The 16,339-nt window shown below is 37.8% G+C and overlaps 1 long non-coding RNA gene and 1 pseudogene across 3 annotated transcripts; one reads left to right on the forward strand and one right to left on the reverse strand.

Moving 5' to 3' along the window:
- Window positions 1-557: 557 nt before the first annotated feature.
- On the reverse strand, window positions 558-7,459 carry LOC143510086 (uncharacterized). Of its 2 annotated transcripts, none has more exons than XR_013129891.1 (5): window positions 7,267-7,459; window positions 6,898-7,000; window positions 6,222-6,416; window positions 3,206-3,422; window positions 558-2,087 (listed from the first exon to the last, which is right to left on the reverse strand). It is a non-coding gene; the product is annotated as an uncharacterized LOC143510086 (long non-coding RNA). The 2 variants fall into 2 exon arrangements; XR_013129890.1 differs by having other exon boundaries at window positions 7,295-7,458.
- Window positions 7,460-7,723: 264 nt separating this feature from the next.
- LOC143510074 (uncharacterized) lies at window positions 7,724-16,339 on the forward strand (annotated as a pseudogene). Its single transcript, XR_013129879.1, has 4 exons — window positions 7,724-8,023; window positions 8,820-8,879; window positions 10,750-10,832; window positions 11,311-16,339. The product of XR_013129879.1 is annotated as an uncharacterized LOC143510074 (transcript).

Consider the following 16,339-nt stretch of genomic DNA (forward strand, 5'->3'; position numbering starts at 1 on the left):
CAAATGATTTGTTCATTATTTTGTACCATGCTTCTTTGTACCACAACGTCTTGATACCTTTTTTCCAAAATAAACTTTTTATTTTCAGATCAGCTACAACCTCTGTCTTCAGGCCAAGAAGTATGTAATATTCTTTCATAGATGCCCCATCACAGATAATTTATAGTTTGTTGTAATACAAATTGCTTTCTGTACCACAGAATACTGCTAGAACACAAGAAATGGACCCTCCAGAGCAGCTCAATCTACACAGCTTCTATAAGTATGTTTAAATATATTTGTTCATTTTTAAATCAAATGTAGTTATTGCTAATTCATTTAATCTAGTTCATTGTACTCAAATATCAAGCACATTTGTTTTCCTCTTCACAGTGAGTATACCAGTATCTATGCACCAATTGTCATTGATAGCAGTTCGGAGTCTGAGGCAGTTGTGGAATCAGAAGACAGGTAACTGGTGTTGAACACTTTTAATGACTATTCATTGTAATTATATCTTTGAAGAAAAATACTTTACATATATACAGTACATGTACTAACAAGGAACTAACGTATGTGCACTACTGGCTTAATTTTTTACTATGTCAGATTGCATTCATTGATTTTAAAATGATTCAAAATGTACATGAAATGTGTGATTTAACCATAATTTTAAAGTTTGGCATATTACTATTATGCAAAATACTATATAATTTGATGAAGCTTGGACAGGTTATAAGTTGGACCATCCAAAAAGGTGGGCTCCCTCTTGAGTCTTGGTCCTTGCAAGGTTACTTCCTTATTCCACCCAGGGAGTTTTTCTTTGCTGCTTTCACCATTAGTTTATGATTATGGTTCAGGACCAAACCATGTGATATTCGTGACAATTAGTCTGTGGCAATTGCTATCCATGATCAGCCATTTTTTGCCCTTTCTTGTTTTAGTGAAAGTGAGCCAATTAACCATTTGTGATGTTTAGTGACAGATTGGACACCACATCAGAGGCTTGCTGTAAATTAGTCAGACATACAGTCAAGGCATGAGTTCATGCATGTTTTCATATTAACATGAATTTAAAAAATGAATTAAGTAATTGGTTCACTTTTTTGTAAGTTCGATTCCCAGCTAGGCCATGACTGAAGTGCTGTTGTGCAAGGTACTTAACCCCAACAGCTCCCCAGCTGACAGGACTAGGGCTGCCCACTGCTCTGGGCTAGTGTGTGCTCACAGCCGCCTAGTGGTATGTGTATATTGAGTTATGTGTATATACAATGTGTGACATAGGTATGATAAGTACAACTTTGATGTGCTTAGCTGAGTTTTCCTTGTGGTATGTACAGCGTTACAGTCAAGCTGGAAGTATTTTATTTTCTCTATATTCCGTATATGCCAAGTACACACCTGTGTATAAGTAAGAGGTGTTTATTGTACAGTAACTTCAAAGCACTAAAACACTTAAACACTTTCAAAAGACACTTCAAAACATTGATCCAACATTCAGGTCCAGTTGTCAAAAGAATACTGATGAAATTAGTAAATACAAAACCATAGTCTCAATTGTCTATCTATAAACCAAATTATACTAACATAAGTAATCTTTTTTTCTAGATTTAAGGAGGGACTAGCAACACTTGATGTAATCAATGCCCTAGAACAGCATCCATCACTCTTCGAGCCTTTCATGTGTTATTCTGGGACCAAGCTGACTGCAGATGCTATAGAAAACTCACTGGTTAACGTAACACTAGTGACGGAGTGTTTTTTCAATAGCCCTGAAATAAATGCTCCGGTTTAAAATTAATTCTCCCGTCAAAATTAATAAATATATATATTTTTTGGGTCCGTATCCAGTTAATCAGGAATGAGATTGGGTCCAGACAGGACTGCGTTCGGGTCCGGATCCGGACCGTGGTCCGCCAGTTGAGTACCTCTGCTCTACTGCCATAGTCCAGTTGACAGGTAGAGCTAGCTCACTCTGTCTCTGTAAATCCTCAAAACCATGTTGAAGTTCATCATCTCCACAAGGACTGCAAGGAGCCATCACAAGAGTGTTGAACTGATTTATGGATGGCACAGACAGGGGAAATCCATAATTCCGCCCATTGAACCTGAGTCAGTAAAAAAAATAAGGTAGCGTCTTTATAAATAAATATACAATTCAAATGAAAAAGTTCATTCTCAATATCAATGAGGCAGTGGCGTGCACACATAGACCTCAGGTGGTGCTAAAGCACCACCAACTCTGCCCTTTATCAATGAAAGTGCCCTTTTGAAACTTCGTTTTTTATTATTATTATTATCATTTTATTGAGGTCGGTTTGAAATGATCTTTTGAAAACCTGAGCGATTAAAAACAATGCCCTGAAATGAGCCCCCACCTCACACACACCCGACCTCTCTCTTCCTTTAACACCAGATGCGCTGCAGCAGCAGTTCAGTTCAGTGAGTGGAAGGAAGCGTCTTCAGCACAGCACACACGGTCACAGATAGACTTCTTCTCTCATGCCCCACCAGCCAGGTCACATACACATCAAGTCAAATCGTACCGTTTGCCCTCTAAGACCAACGTGAAATCATTTTGTTGTGCAGTAAAATGTCTCATACAGCACCAAACTACTAAGCATTTTTAGGCGATGGTCACCTGATAAACGAATCGCTCTAGCCCAAATCAATGATAGATAACGTGAGGACAACCACATACAAATAATTAAGGTAGAGTTTGCAAATCTATCTGTTAAGCTGAACGTTTTCTGTTGTATAGGTTTTGTTAGGCAACATAAATTAACAAATTCGTTTGTGAAAGAAGAAATGGGAAGTTCTGCATTCGTGTAATGACAACAGTCAGTAGCCTATAACTCCTCCTACTTTTTGGTCTTTTTACTGTCTTAATTGTAGGCCTATATTGATTTACTAATTGCAAAATATATGCAACAAGGCCTGCAGACAGTGGAGGGTAAACAGAAGTTAACTGAAGGACTTAACAATGACTGTATATAGTTAATATTTGATATGGATTTTATCAGTTGGCGGTGTGACTTTTTCCATTGAAAACTCACGTTTAAAGAATGTTATAAATAAAAGTCAAATTTCATTCAACATACGCTTGTAATTTTTTTAATAATGAAGTGTTCCACGTGCGCTAAAAAATGCCCTTTACACCCCCCCCCAGCACTTGCCCCCCAAAATGTCTGTGCACGCCACTGCAATGAAGTAATGCAACACTCACAGCTTAGGCAGGTGGTCCACGGCTTCTGGTTTACCAGACGGGCAGTGGGACTCATGAACAGGTCTAATCGTGTGAGTGTTCCAGAACTTTGTATTCCTCGATTTATTTTTGCAGGACATCCAAAAAAGTGTATCGTAGCAAACACATGTGTTCATAGCTGCCATTGAATAGATGACTCTCTTTTAAATCACTGAAAAGATCCATCCAAAATTGAGTCCTAGAGATAAAAATGATGAAATTCCATTAGATTTTGTACAATAGAATTGGAAATGTACTCAGTTAACATCTTAAGCAAGACATTTCTTGTTAACATCTCATCATGACATGAGCACATTGAGGTGAATATTTTATGAAAAAGATTGGACCCATATGTTTTTAATCCATGTCTAGCAAAAATATTTAAGTAATCGAGTGAATAAAATGCCATAAAAGAGCACCTACAAATAACATGATTAATTTGCAGTTTTTAGTTATAATAATGCAAAGTTCAGGTGACACAATTAGCAGCAAACGTCAACAATGTCAAGTACAGTCTGTTGCAGTGTTAATTTTGACAGCAATTTTTTATTTAGTTTTAGTCTTAGTCTTTTGACTAAAATGTAATTTAGTTTTAGTCATAATTTAGTCATTGATTAGTTTTTAGTCTTAGTCTAGTTTTAGTCGACTAATTATCATTAGAATTTAGTCTACTAAATATAAAAAAAATTAGTTGACTAAAATATAAATGGTGTAATAGTCAATATATACACTTGCACAAAATGAAACATTTATTAACCAGTTACAGAATATTATTTTTTGTATGTGCAATTTATACAAAAACAAATTTCCAAACAACTCTATTGACCTGAACTTATAGTTATTGAGCATAACAATAACAAAACATTGATGACCAGTAGGTCCGCTCTACCTGAAAACATATGGAGTTTATGAACAATGCATATTACATTCTATATAAAACTGGGCGCCGTAAAACAATGCCATAGCCCGCAGATGTCGTTTCATTTGTCGTATTTGTCCCGACATCATCATCCCTCATGGTTTACACAAACTGTTTTTCTCAAAGTCAAAGGAGAAATGTGTCCATATATCGCCGCTCATCTTTCTCCCTGCTGACATTGTCGAGTTAACTTCGAGTTTAATTTCATGAGTGACCACAGTTCACAGGCTGGTTTGGTCTTCCCGGGTTCTGTGCGATGTGAAGACGTTAGTTCTGATTGGATGGTTACCCGGTTTGTCCCGCCTCTCCGTGTACACTAGTTACGGTTGGATCTCTTCTTAAATTATCCCTACCTTTCACTAAACTAAATCAGGTCTGATTGAATGTCGTCGCTGGCCAATATTTTCGTCTCGTTTTTATTCGTTGACGAGAATGTCCTTTAATATCGTCATCGTTTTTATCCCTTCGTATCAGGCCCGGTGCTAGGGGGGAGGGGGGGCTGAGGGGGGCATTGCCCCCCAAATTGTGTCTTTGCCCCCCCAAGCACAATGCAAGCAACGGCTATTTTTTTAATTATCTCTGAACCAATCACAAAAATGCATTTTGCTTTACAGCATAAAGATATTTCCTTGCTTATTCCTGATTGGCTCTTTGAGTCATATAAAAGTCGGCAGACCACCCCAAACAGTTCAGTTCGGCAGTAGTATATGTTCTGTAGTGTGAGAGAAAGGCAGGTATACTGGTAAACACTCGTCTGCGTTTAAACTGACTTTCACATGGAGGTATTTGCTTAACTGTGGTTCTTCATTGCTTTAATGTTACTTACCTCTTACATAGATATTTCTTAAATTATTTTATTAGCCGTTAGCGGTTACTAACCGCCGGTTAGTCTAAACCTGCACGAACGGCGGCGGCGTTTAATTGCTGCGTCACATTCTTTGCAGTGGTCTCCGAAAAGATATATGGTAGTATAAAGAAACACCCCTCAAAAACAGGGAAAGGAACATTTACCTGACGAATTTTAATGTGTTTCAGATTTGAAAAGTGCTGGAATTTAGGCTAAAGTGCTTGAAAATGCTTTAAATTGTAACTACTTCATTTCGCAACAAATATCTGTCTGACTGAACAGCTCTCTTGTATTACGTTAACAAATACGAGCCTCTTGTAATTCCAGGACGAAACATGAGAGAACGTGAAGACGTTAAGATTAGGAGTTTTTAAAATGTGATGATAAAAGCGAATAATTTCTAATCATTTCGAGTATATGTATAAATATTTTAAATTAAGTTTAACGTGCTGGGAAATATTGAAATGGACCATAAAAGTGACGTACATGTGCTTTAATTCCACCTTGTAAAGGTGTATGAACCCTGCAAACGTGACTGTTCATTGCGCTGAAGCATTCGAGAGGTGCACGACAGCGCGCGAGGCCGGAGGAAAATGACGTAATCGCGGTGGCTCTGCCCGTGCGCGACGGCTCATGGTTTAAACGACTCCTCGCCATCACAGCCAGTATAGTTATACTGTGCATCAATAAAAACTTCAATACTTTTTCCACGTTTGAATATTCTCAGTCTGTGTAGGTACATTTGTCAGCTTTGTCGTAAATTTATATTAAAACCTTTCAAGAAATAGAGTTCTATTAGTAATGGCAATTTAATTACGGGGGCATATTGAAATGAAATACAAACAGATCATCTTTTTTCTGCATTTACATAACATGTATTTTTTAATCATTGGGTTTTAAGGTTAAGTTCGAAAACATGCATTTCTATTTCTTTACCTAATACATCACTTTAAGCCAGTATCAATAGTTTGGCTGTCATCATTCATGCAAAAATCAAGCCTTGAATATATTTCTGGCCTCAAAAACATATCAACATGCCCCCTCATTATGTTTTACTGCCCCCCTCATGCAAAGCAGTCCAGAACCAGGGCTGCTTCGTATAGTTTTAATTTAGTTATCGTCTCGTTTTCGTCATGAAAAAAAGGTTCGTTGACAAAAACTATGACGAAAATTATTCGTCAACGAAATTAACAATGGTCTGTTGAACTGAATATTATACCATTTTGGCTTACCTGTGTTTTCTTACGTGTGACCACCAGCTTTCAATGCGTTGATTTGAAACTGAGGATCCATACATATGACTGAGCTCCTGCAAATTCATCCACATGGCTGGATCTTAATGTACAGTGAATGGCAGCCATGACTCCATTCTCTGTTCCACAATCTGTACGGAGGCGCATTGGAAGTACTCCAAACTCTGATAAACACTACATAGAATTTTGAGCAATGATCATTGTTAGAGCTTCCACACTTGAGCCACATAACTTTCCTTGAAATACCATTGATACAGCCACTGATAACCACACCATATAGAACAATTGGTGAGAACAATATCAACATTATTAATTAGTCATTTATTGAATCTAACTATTGTAAATTTTATACATCAATTGGATTCAATTAATACATCAGGCAGTTATCACAGCAGCATAACATTGCAAAATGTAATGCTACACTTTGTACTATTTTACATGTCAAATGGACAAAGAACATTTGGTATAGGCCTAAGCATGACCTGTTGTTAGTTCTTATTTGTACTTTTTAATTATAATCTTGGAAATAGGTTGAATATTCTATCACCAAAAATGTAAATTCTAATATAAATTTCAGATAAGACTGCTATGATATTTTTTTTATGTCAAAACAAAACATGGAATAATAATAAGTAGTATTCAGGAGAAAACCTACCAGTTTCTTGAAAGGTTCTTGAAACCTGAATATTTCCACCACAAGAAGCACAAAATGAGGCAATACAACTCAAAAGGATTCCACAAAATGGACAAAACATGACCTGGTAAGAGACAAAAGGAATATCACTAATTGTAGGTTTTTAGCCAGAAACAAGTGTTGTTATACAGTATCACATTGCGTTGAGTGGCACTGTAACGCTTTTTGTACATAGCTAGGTAGCTAGCTATGTATTTGGACAGAAAAAAATAGGATTTTTATCAGGCTTTTAAATGTTGCGCTATGTACAGCAAAGCAAAAATACACAAGTAAGAATGGAGAGCACGAATAAACTAGTTATTCATTCTGTGTCATATAGCTATAGCTTACCCGTGATGATATCGGAGTAATCACTTACTTTTCACGTCGCTGCTTTTATAATAGTTCCCCCAGAAACATTTCCGTTGTGTTGTTGTGGCTGGTTTTGAAGCATTTCTGAATTTGCAGCGCGTTTCCGAAATGTAGCGCACGCGTCGTCATTTTGATGCATTTGCTTTTCGTACTTGCAGCGCGTTTTGCTTTTGCAACGCGATGGGCTTTCATGGCCACCGTAGATTAGCGACAAATCTACCAACTTTTTGTGGTAAAAACAAATGCGTCTTCAGTGTAATACAAAATAAATCACTGAATTTAACTCACACAGTCTCAGTCAGTCACTCAAACATATTTAGGGTATTTTACTCATTTTTCTCTCCCACAACGTTATTCTTTTACATCTTATATTATGCAAATTAGGCAATGACGCCATTTTGTGACTTTTAGGACAGCCAATAGCGTATTTCCTTACTGAGGAGTTGGCAACGCCGCTCTTACAGACAGAGAAGAGACTTTGATGAATCCACGTACGCAGCATTCGGTGCGTGTGGGAGAGTTAAAAAGATTGAGTATTAATCTTTTTACACGAGTATTGCTCCAAATCAATATCAGCGTTGGTATCGATATTTGGATCGATCCGCCCACCTCTACCTACCATCGCCATCGGACATTACAGACCACAGGTTTCCTTATTCTCAATATCAGCATCGGGCGTTTAGTGGAGTTGCGCCTATTGTCTCCTGTTTGGAAGTGTTGGACTACTGGTTGACCTGTAAGTACTTAACTTAGTAATACGTACCACTAACACCTTTTAACCAAATCTTAACCACACTATTTTGTTCGTTCCGTTACCTCACGGTTGAATCTCGTGTTTTGACTAAGTTGGTGGAAAATTCAACGTGTTAAACTGTTTTTATAATGGATGTTGTAGCGCTAACTAACCCAGCCAGATAACGTAGCTACTTATTTGATACTATACGAATATAATTATATTTGGTTATTTTGTTTAGTAACTCAGTGGTTCCTGTTACAAATATAAAAGCTTATGTTGCGCTTTGGTCTCCTCCCTAGTGCAGCATGTTCGTTTTAACCTTTTATTACAACCAAGTTAAAATACAGAGATCTCTGGAGAGTACACAACAAAAGCCTTTTTAGTAATCGAGTGTCATTTTAGTAATCGAGTGAATAAAATGCCATAAAAGAGCACCTACAAATAACATGATTAATTTGCATAGTTTTTAGTTATAATAATGCAAAGCTCAGGTGACACAATTAGCAGCAAACGTCAACAAAATAATATATATAATATATAAAATTCTTTGAACTTGCACAGGTGTTGACACATTCTGTGGAACAACAGATACGCTGTAAAAATGACTGGGCATTTAATAAGAAATGGCACGGAGATCTATGTTGAGGAAGAGTTTGAATAAAGTAGATGTGTTAGATTTACACCACATGTGCATGTTTTTCTTTACCTGTTTTATGTGCATATTTTACTTTTTATGTCAATTTTAATGATTGTGAAGTGTGGAATTTAAAAATTATTTTATTCTAATCATTTTCAGTCCAACAGAAATGTTGAAGAAGTTGTCTTAACAGTGAGACATTTGAGATCTTCTGAAGCGGTGAGTTATATTTTAAACATGCGACTGATGAATTTCTCAGTAAAATCCAGATAATTAAGCAACAGTTTAAAGCACACACACAGCCTACAGGTAGCCAGTAGGCCCAATTGTACCTTTTGGATTTTGGATACATAATGCAGCCTTGTTTGTTTTTGGGTCTTTGAACAGGCTCCCAATTTCATTATACACACACAGGCTGGGTTATACATCCTTTAATAATAAATAATAATAATACATTGGATTTATAACGCACTTTCCATTTATAGTAAATCCCAAAGTGATTACAGTGTAAAACATTAATTAAAAGATAAAAATCAGAGAAAGAAAAAAGAAAAAAAAATGTAAAAGTTACCTTTTACATTTATACTTTTATTTCATTTTCAAATGAAAAATACTACAAATTCAAAACGCTTTAGTTGCATACAAACACAATGTAATTATCAAATGAAAACCACGACTTAAAAATACAAAATGCGATAGTTGTAAATTCATATGTGACTTTCAAGCAAATCCACAGCAACTTTCTAATACATCACACTACACATACAAATACGTACGTACAAAAAATGTCCTTTGTGGATCATGTGACTTTTTGCACACTTTTAGCAGGAGCGCTTTCTAAAGAGGCCAACATAATTCTTACCTTCAATCTACCTGGAAATGTGGCACATTGAGTAATCGTGTGCACAGTTGAATTTTCTGTGACATATTGGTGATGCCCATAGATTAATTCTCTGATGAACAATAATTTAAAAGATCAAATCACACTGCTGGAACTCACAAGGAGCTTCAACAGACCAAAGCAGCTCTGCAGCACCATGAGAGAGAAAGGAAGGAAAATAACAACTTTGAAAATAAAGTTGATGAGCACTACAAAATAAAAGTCCCTATAGACTGGCACTGAACCAGAGAAAGACACATAATCACAACATGGACAAGTGTTTTCATTTTAGTGAAGTAATGAAGCCTAGCACTGTCTCCTGATGGTATTTACCATGAATGTCTTTAGAACATGGGTTAAAGTTCTCAGTCACCACGAGGGATTTCCATCATTTGAATTTTTTGAGTGAAAAATCTGTCAAATCATAATAATAAACCACACGCCCGCGCTTGCTATCTGTTTTGAGGCCGAAATATGATCCTCTCACTGGCGCTCATCAGCACTGGATGGATGACGGTGGTGTCATTTGATTGACTTGTGGGTCATCCCGCCTTCTGATTTTCAGACATTACGTAGAAAAGTTACCTCCCTCCTGCCTTAAGTCCAGTTTGTTTTGGTCAGTTTATGTTTTCAAATTGTTTGGTCGTGCCGAAGACATTGCTCTGATTCAATCAACATAAACATCATACAGGCGGTTCCCCGGGAACAAAAGCACATAATTTATGTCCTAATAACCCAACACGAAATATTCATTAAATATTTTATATATTAAAACCAACTATAATCATAATACTTGTAATTCTTTTAAACTTTATTTGCATAATTAATAATCTTAGAGTGGTCCTGTAGCCGATAATTTTAATAACAGTAATAAATAAATAAATAATTATTGAATGAATCATGCCCACATGCCTGTTTTTAACATTTTGTGTCTGTGTTAACAAAATCTTTAGGTTGCAGCATTTTCTCTGAATATTAGTAGAAATTTGGTTTTTTTTTTATTTTCACCATAATGATTACCTGACTTATTTATTAATTAATGTAAAGATGAATTATTAAATATTCATTCATTTTGAATATTATAATGTCATGTCCATACTATAATTTGACTACATTTCGAATTTTATTTGAATTTGTAGTGAAATAAAGAAGTTATGGTTATTTATATTGAAGAATCTCTCCACCGATCACAGACTTTTCTTCATTTAGCTTTAATACAGTCGGAGAAAAAAGGCACATGGATGGTGTTCTGTTATGTTACAATTTTTTTGTAACATACCTACTTAAAGCAGGTAATCTAACTGCTTATGTTTTTGCGATAGTGAATAAAACCAAGAGAGCTTCATACCTTTTTAAAACTCACCAGGATACACAAAATTTGACTTGATCTTTAAATAATTTTCTGGAGGAGGACCCCCAGATAACTCCATTATATAAATATTTATGTACATTTATTACTCAGGTGTTGCATTTTGTCGCTTCATAGATTCTCTCTTCTCTCCTTACACAGGCTATTTAGATTAATATACTTTAGAAATGTGTGTATTGTGTAGAATTAGGCGAAAGAGGCTGTGTCCCAACTACACCACATTTTCAGTAATTGCTGGCATTGTCTTTTGCCAGGAAAAACTTTCAGTCAAATGAACGTTTCTTGCTTTAACCCATGCTTTAGAATGAATGTCTTTAGCATTATGCAGAGCCCAAACAGTTCTTTGTCATGATTGTTTCATCTTCATCTCACAATAAATTTGCAATTTCTTTTTCCTCTAGGAATTAATGCTGTCCACTTTCCTAAACACACAAACTACATAAACACATTGATCCATGAGGAGTACGTCAGACTGCTGAAAGCAGTAAACATGGAAAAGGAGAAAAGGTACCACTGCTTAGATTGTGGAAAGAGTTTCACTAAACACAGTCATCTCAAAATACACCATCGCATTCACACAGGAGAGAAGCCATATCACTGCTCAGTGTGTGGGAAGAGTTTTACTGAACAGGGTAATCTCAAACAACACCATCGCATTCACACAGGAGAGAAGCCATATCACTGCTCAGAGTGTGGGAAGAGTTTTAATACGCAGACTAGTCTCAAAAAACACCAGTGCATTCACCCAGCAGAGAAGCCATATCACTGCTCAGAGTGTGGGAAGAGTTTTACTCAACAGCGTAATCTTCAACTGCACCAGCGCATTCACACAGGAGAAAAACCATATCACTGCTCGGAGTGTGGGAAGAGTTTTACTCAACAGAGTAATCTTCAACATCACCAGCGCATTCACACAGGAGAGAGGCCATATCACTGCTCGGAGTGTGGGAAGAGTTTTAATCAACAGAGTAATCTTCAACTGCACCAGCGCATTCACACAGGAGAGAAGCCATATCACTGCTCGGAGTGTGGGAAGAGTTTTACTCAAAAAAGTAGTCTTCAACTGCACCAGCGCATTCACACAGGAGAGAAGCCATATCACTGCTCAGAGTGTGGGAAGAGTTTTACTCAACAGAGTAGTCTTCAACTGCACCAGCGCATTCACACAGGAGAGAACCCATATCACTGCTCGGAGTGTGGGAAGAGTTTTACTCAAAAGAGTAGTCTCAAAAATCACCAGCGCATTCACACAGGAGAGAAGCCATATCACTGCTCAGAGTGTGGGAAGAGTTTTACTCAAAAGAGTAGTCTTCAACTGCACCAGCGCATTCACACAGGAGAGAAGCCATATCACTGCTCAGAGTGTGGGAAGAGTTTTAATCAACAGGGTAGTCTCAAAAAACACCAGCGCATTCACACAGGAGAGAAGCCATATCACTGCTCAGAGTGTGGGAAGAGTTTTAATCATCAGGGTAGTCTCAAAAATCACCAGCGCATTCACACAGGAGAAAAGCCATATCACTGCTCAGAGTGTGGGAAGAGTTTTACTAGACAGAGTCATCTTCAACGGCACCAGCACATTCACACCAGGAAAAGCCACATCACTGCTCAGAGTGTGGGAAGAGTTTTACTCAACAGAGTCATCTTCAACGGCACCAGCACATTCACACAGGAGTGTGCTCTGAAGAATGAACCCCTCCAAATTATCCTGCTATAGGTACCATACTAAACCAACTTTTAATCTCTGACTACTTCAACAGTAACTCCGTTGCTTTAACTTGTGTGGCATCCCACTGATTTCCCCTGTACTGCAGAAGTATTGGGATAACTATTTAGTACAGTTATCAGACTTCACTGTTGCAGTCTTTTATCCAGTGGCTAGTGTTTAGTTCCAGGTACCATCACCTTTTGCACAACTCTTTTTACCCCAAGTTTCAATTTGGCTTGTCTACCTAGTTATTACCCTTTTACCTGCCCACACTTGCCAGAAACAATGTCCAGGCACATTAGCTAAGCCAGATTGTACTGAAGCTGACTTGTTTTTTTCCCCATTTTGAACTAGTCTATAGGTACGCTTAGACTAACCATGGCTTTCCTAAAGCAGAATACTTGTCTATCTTTGGTTGTTCAGCTCCTTCAGATTCTTGAACCAGGTTGAAAGGATGTTGACAAACCTCTAAAGGACTCCTTTGAAGAGACCCCTACCGTTCCAGGTCTAGTTTATAAAATGTTCCTTCTATGTCAGCAGCAGGCTACCCTAGAAGTACATAAGGAAAAATAGACTTCTTAAACAGGACACTGCTAAGCTCAGTTCTGAGGTTGACAGCATTCGCCTCTACCTTCAACTGACCACTCATGCGCTGAATGATGTGCTCACCGAAAGTGAACGTCACATGGGCTTAACAGAAACTGCCCACTTACAAAAAAAGAGTGAGCTTGCCCGTGCAAGAACGCAAGTTTTTCTTGCGACTAGGTCTGGCACCTCTAGACCTTCTACATTAGTTACTGTGGAAAGCCAACATAGTCAGCACTCCACAGGTGTTGATACACCTGTTGTACATCTTAAGGCCCCGGCTCCAATCCCCATGAATAATCTTAGGTGACTTACAGTGACTTAAATGCTCCAGCTCTTTCCTCAAGGAGAAATGCAGATATTTCTCAATTTGAGATGCATAAAGGCTCATTACTGCCACCTAGGCACAGAGAGACAGGAGGCAGTAGGCATCCTATTGACCATGAGTTACACTTGGATAGTGAAGGTCCACCTTCCTATTCTAATAGACATCTCCTTGAACATTTCCCTCATTTACAGCTGGTAGATTCACTAGCCAAGGACATGGAGCCATTCGACCCGCAAGGTCAAACTACCTTGTTGAAGACTACTTCAAGGAAATAGAGTGTAGCCTCTCTAATTTCTTTAACCGCTTGAAACAAATGATTTTCTAGGGAATAAATGGACCAGGTCTCTCAGAAGACAGGACCTTCAAATCCCTATTTTTGCACAATTTCCACCCTTGTTTGAGAACCCATGTGACTTTTAGCATGCCAAGTTGACCTGTCGATGGTGAGATCAGAAAGACCACACGGACAGTTTGGGAGACTGTTGTGCAGCTCAGTTTGCCTGAAGGAGACTTGGAAAATCCTAAGCTCCAAGATCCTCCCTATGCTTTCCCTGTAAATTCAGACACTGTTCTTTCTGCAAGCACCTATCACTACTCTCTTCACAGGGACAGAGCCAAGAGGTGGAAAGAGAGCTAGAACCAGTGGAAGGGGGGACAGCCATAGATAAGAGCCAGGGGGAAGGCAGAACTGACATTATATGAAGTTACATGTAACCCTTCAGCCTGTAAGCATGTAGCTATTTGTCCAGATCTCTGATCTTTTAAAGGGAGATGTTCCTGGCATCATCTCCGCCCACATTTCTGCATTTTCAATGCAGTAGGTTCTTTACTAAGGGGGGTGTACCCGGCGTTACCTCCTAACTGCTATACTACCTTTTACTTTTCACACAGATCTTCTACTCTCTTCTTCTCTACTAGCATAGCAAGAGCATAGCAATATACTTTTGGGACGCTGTTTGCCATTTTCATGTTTTCCCAAATGCTCACAGAATATAGGTAAGCACATCTGTATGGGGTGATTTTTGTGTCTTGCTTCTGTGGAACTTTAAATTAAATCTGCAGGCAAAATTTTTAGCATCAAGAGCAGAAAGTATATGTTGTGAATGCAAAACAAAAAATATATCAAATGTATATTTAAAAAATATAATTGGTTACTTGAAACTTATTTTCGTTTGCATTTTGACAGTTTTTGTTTTTTTTTTTATTTTAACAGTAAGGTCTTTTGCTTCTGGAATCTCTCTTTGCTTCTGCTTTGTTTTTTGCTTCTGAGTTTTGAAACACATTTCACGTGTGGGAGGGTCTTAGATGAAGGCGTTCCTCTGCAATCTCCATTGGTCACTGATTCGGGACTGACACGCCCACCCCACCAGCTTCCAGCGTTTTCAAACATGGCAGAAAGCGGGGGTTCTGTTTCACAGCAGCAGTTAAACTGAGTTTTATCATTAAAGTTTATACAAAGGTTCTAATTAATTGCTAAATGGTCCGTAGTATGCTCAAATGTATCATTTATTTTCACCAGATTGTCTGTGTTGATCTCATTCAAAAGTGGTTGTTTTTTGCCAAAACCTCCAAAGAATTCACAGTTAAATCCTTCAGATACCAAACCATTAATTACCTCTAGTTGATAACTAAATGTTGTGGTTCTGGTATGATTAGAATATGAGACTGATTCTAAATTAATGAGACTGATTAATAATTAAGGTAAAACAAATTATATCTACTTTAAAGGATTAGTAGGTGAAACCCCTACACTCCTCATTGATCTTGTGGGAGGGACAAATCGAGGAGGGTAGCTCAAATGGTTCACCACCCTTAACCTGATTAATGAAGTCCTCAGACAAGATACGCATTGGAAGATAACTGTAACCCTCTTCCTGATAATCCCTCACCTCGTAAGGCTCCCTTGCTGTCCTTTAATGGTGGATTGTTCTGTGATGTGGCGGGTGTTGCGAAATCAGGAAGTGGACACAGTCTCTGAGGGGATTGGATTTTAACAAACGGGTTTTACTTTGAACCTACGGGGTTGCACACAAATTGACAGTAGACACACGAACAGCACGGACACAATGAGGCATGATAACACTAACGTAACTAACAGGCTAACACAGATATGACCAACTAATCATTAGACATAAAAACAACAGACTCGACCAGCAACGTGACATATAACAGAACACTAAAACTTGTATAACAAACTACACCAACGGACATCTACAGACACGAGAAGCCATGAACAAAACAGAAATATAGAAAGATTAACCAAATCTGACTTCCAAAACACAATAGACTGCACAAGACCACAAACGATCACCATAATTTTAACTTTCACAATAAGTTTCACTATAATATTCACCATCACCTTACAATTACCCACAAAGACTGAACACCAACTATTAAATTCCAGAACTAAATTACAAATGAGACTCAACTGAAGGGGAAGTAACACGGGGTGTGACTGAACAGACTAAAAAGGGATACATGATTGACAGGGAGGTGGGGCTAGACATGACACCCTCCTTAAAATCTCAGCATCACCTCTATTCTGTGACCTACAGAAAGCATGGACTAGACTTGCTTGCAAAGTGAACATACAAGTTAATGTGTGTTTTGGATTGCTGTAAAATATTAGGCCTGAAATTTCAATATGTTTCAATAATTTAATTAATTTTTAATATGTGACTAAAGCTGATGTGAAATGTGCATAAATGTTTTAACTGTGACTCCATGGAAACCATGGTGGTGTTTTTGACTCTTCTGAAAGTCTATAAATGCTCTAGAGACAGATTAAAAACAATACTACACAAACAGA

Source organism: Brachyhypopomus gauderio, chromosome 3, assembly GCF_052324685.1.
Source record: "Brachyhypopomus gauderio isolate BG-103 chromosome 3, BGAUD_0.2, whole genome shotgun sequence".
Lineage (NCBI taxonomy): Eukaryota > Metazoa > Chordata > Actinopteri > Gymnotiformes > Hypopomidae > Brachyhypopomus > Brachyhypopomus gauderio.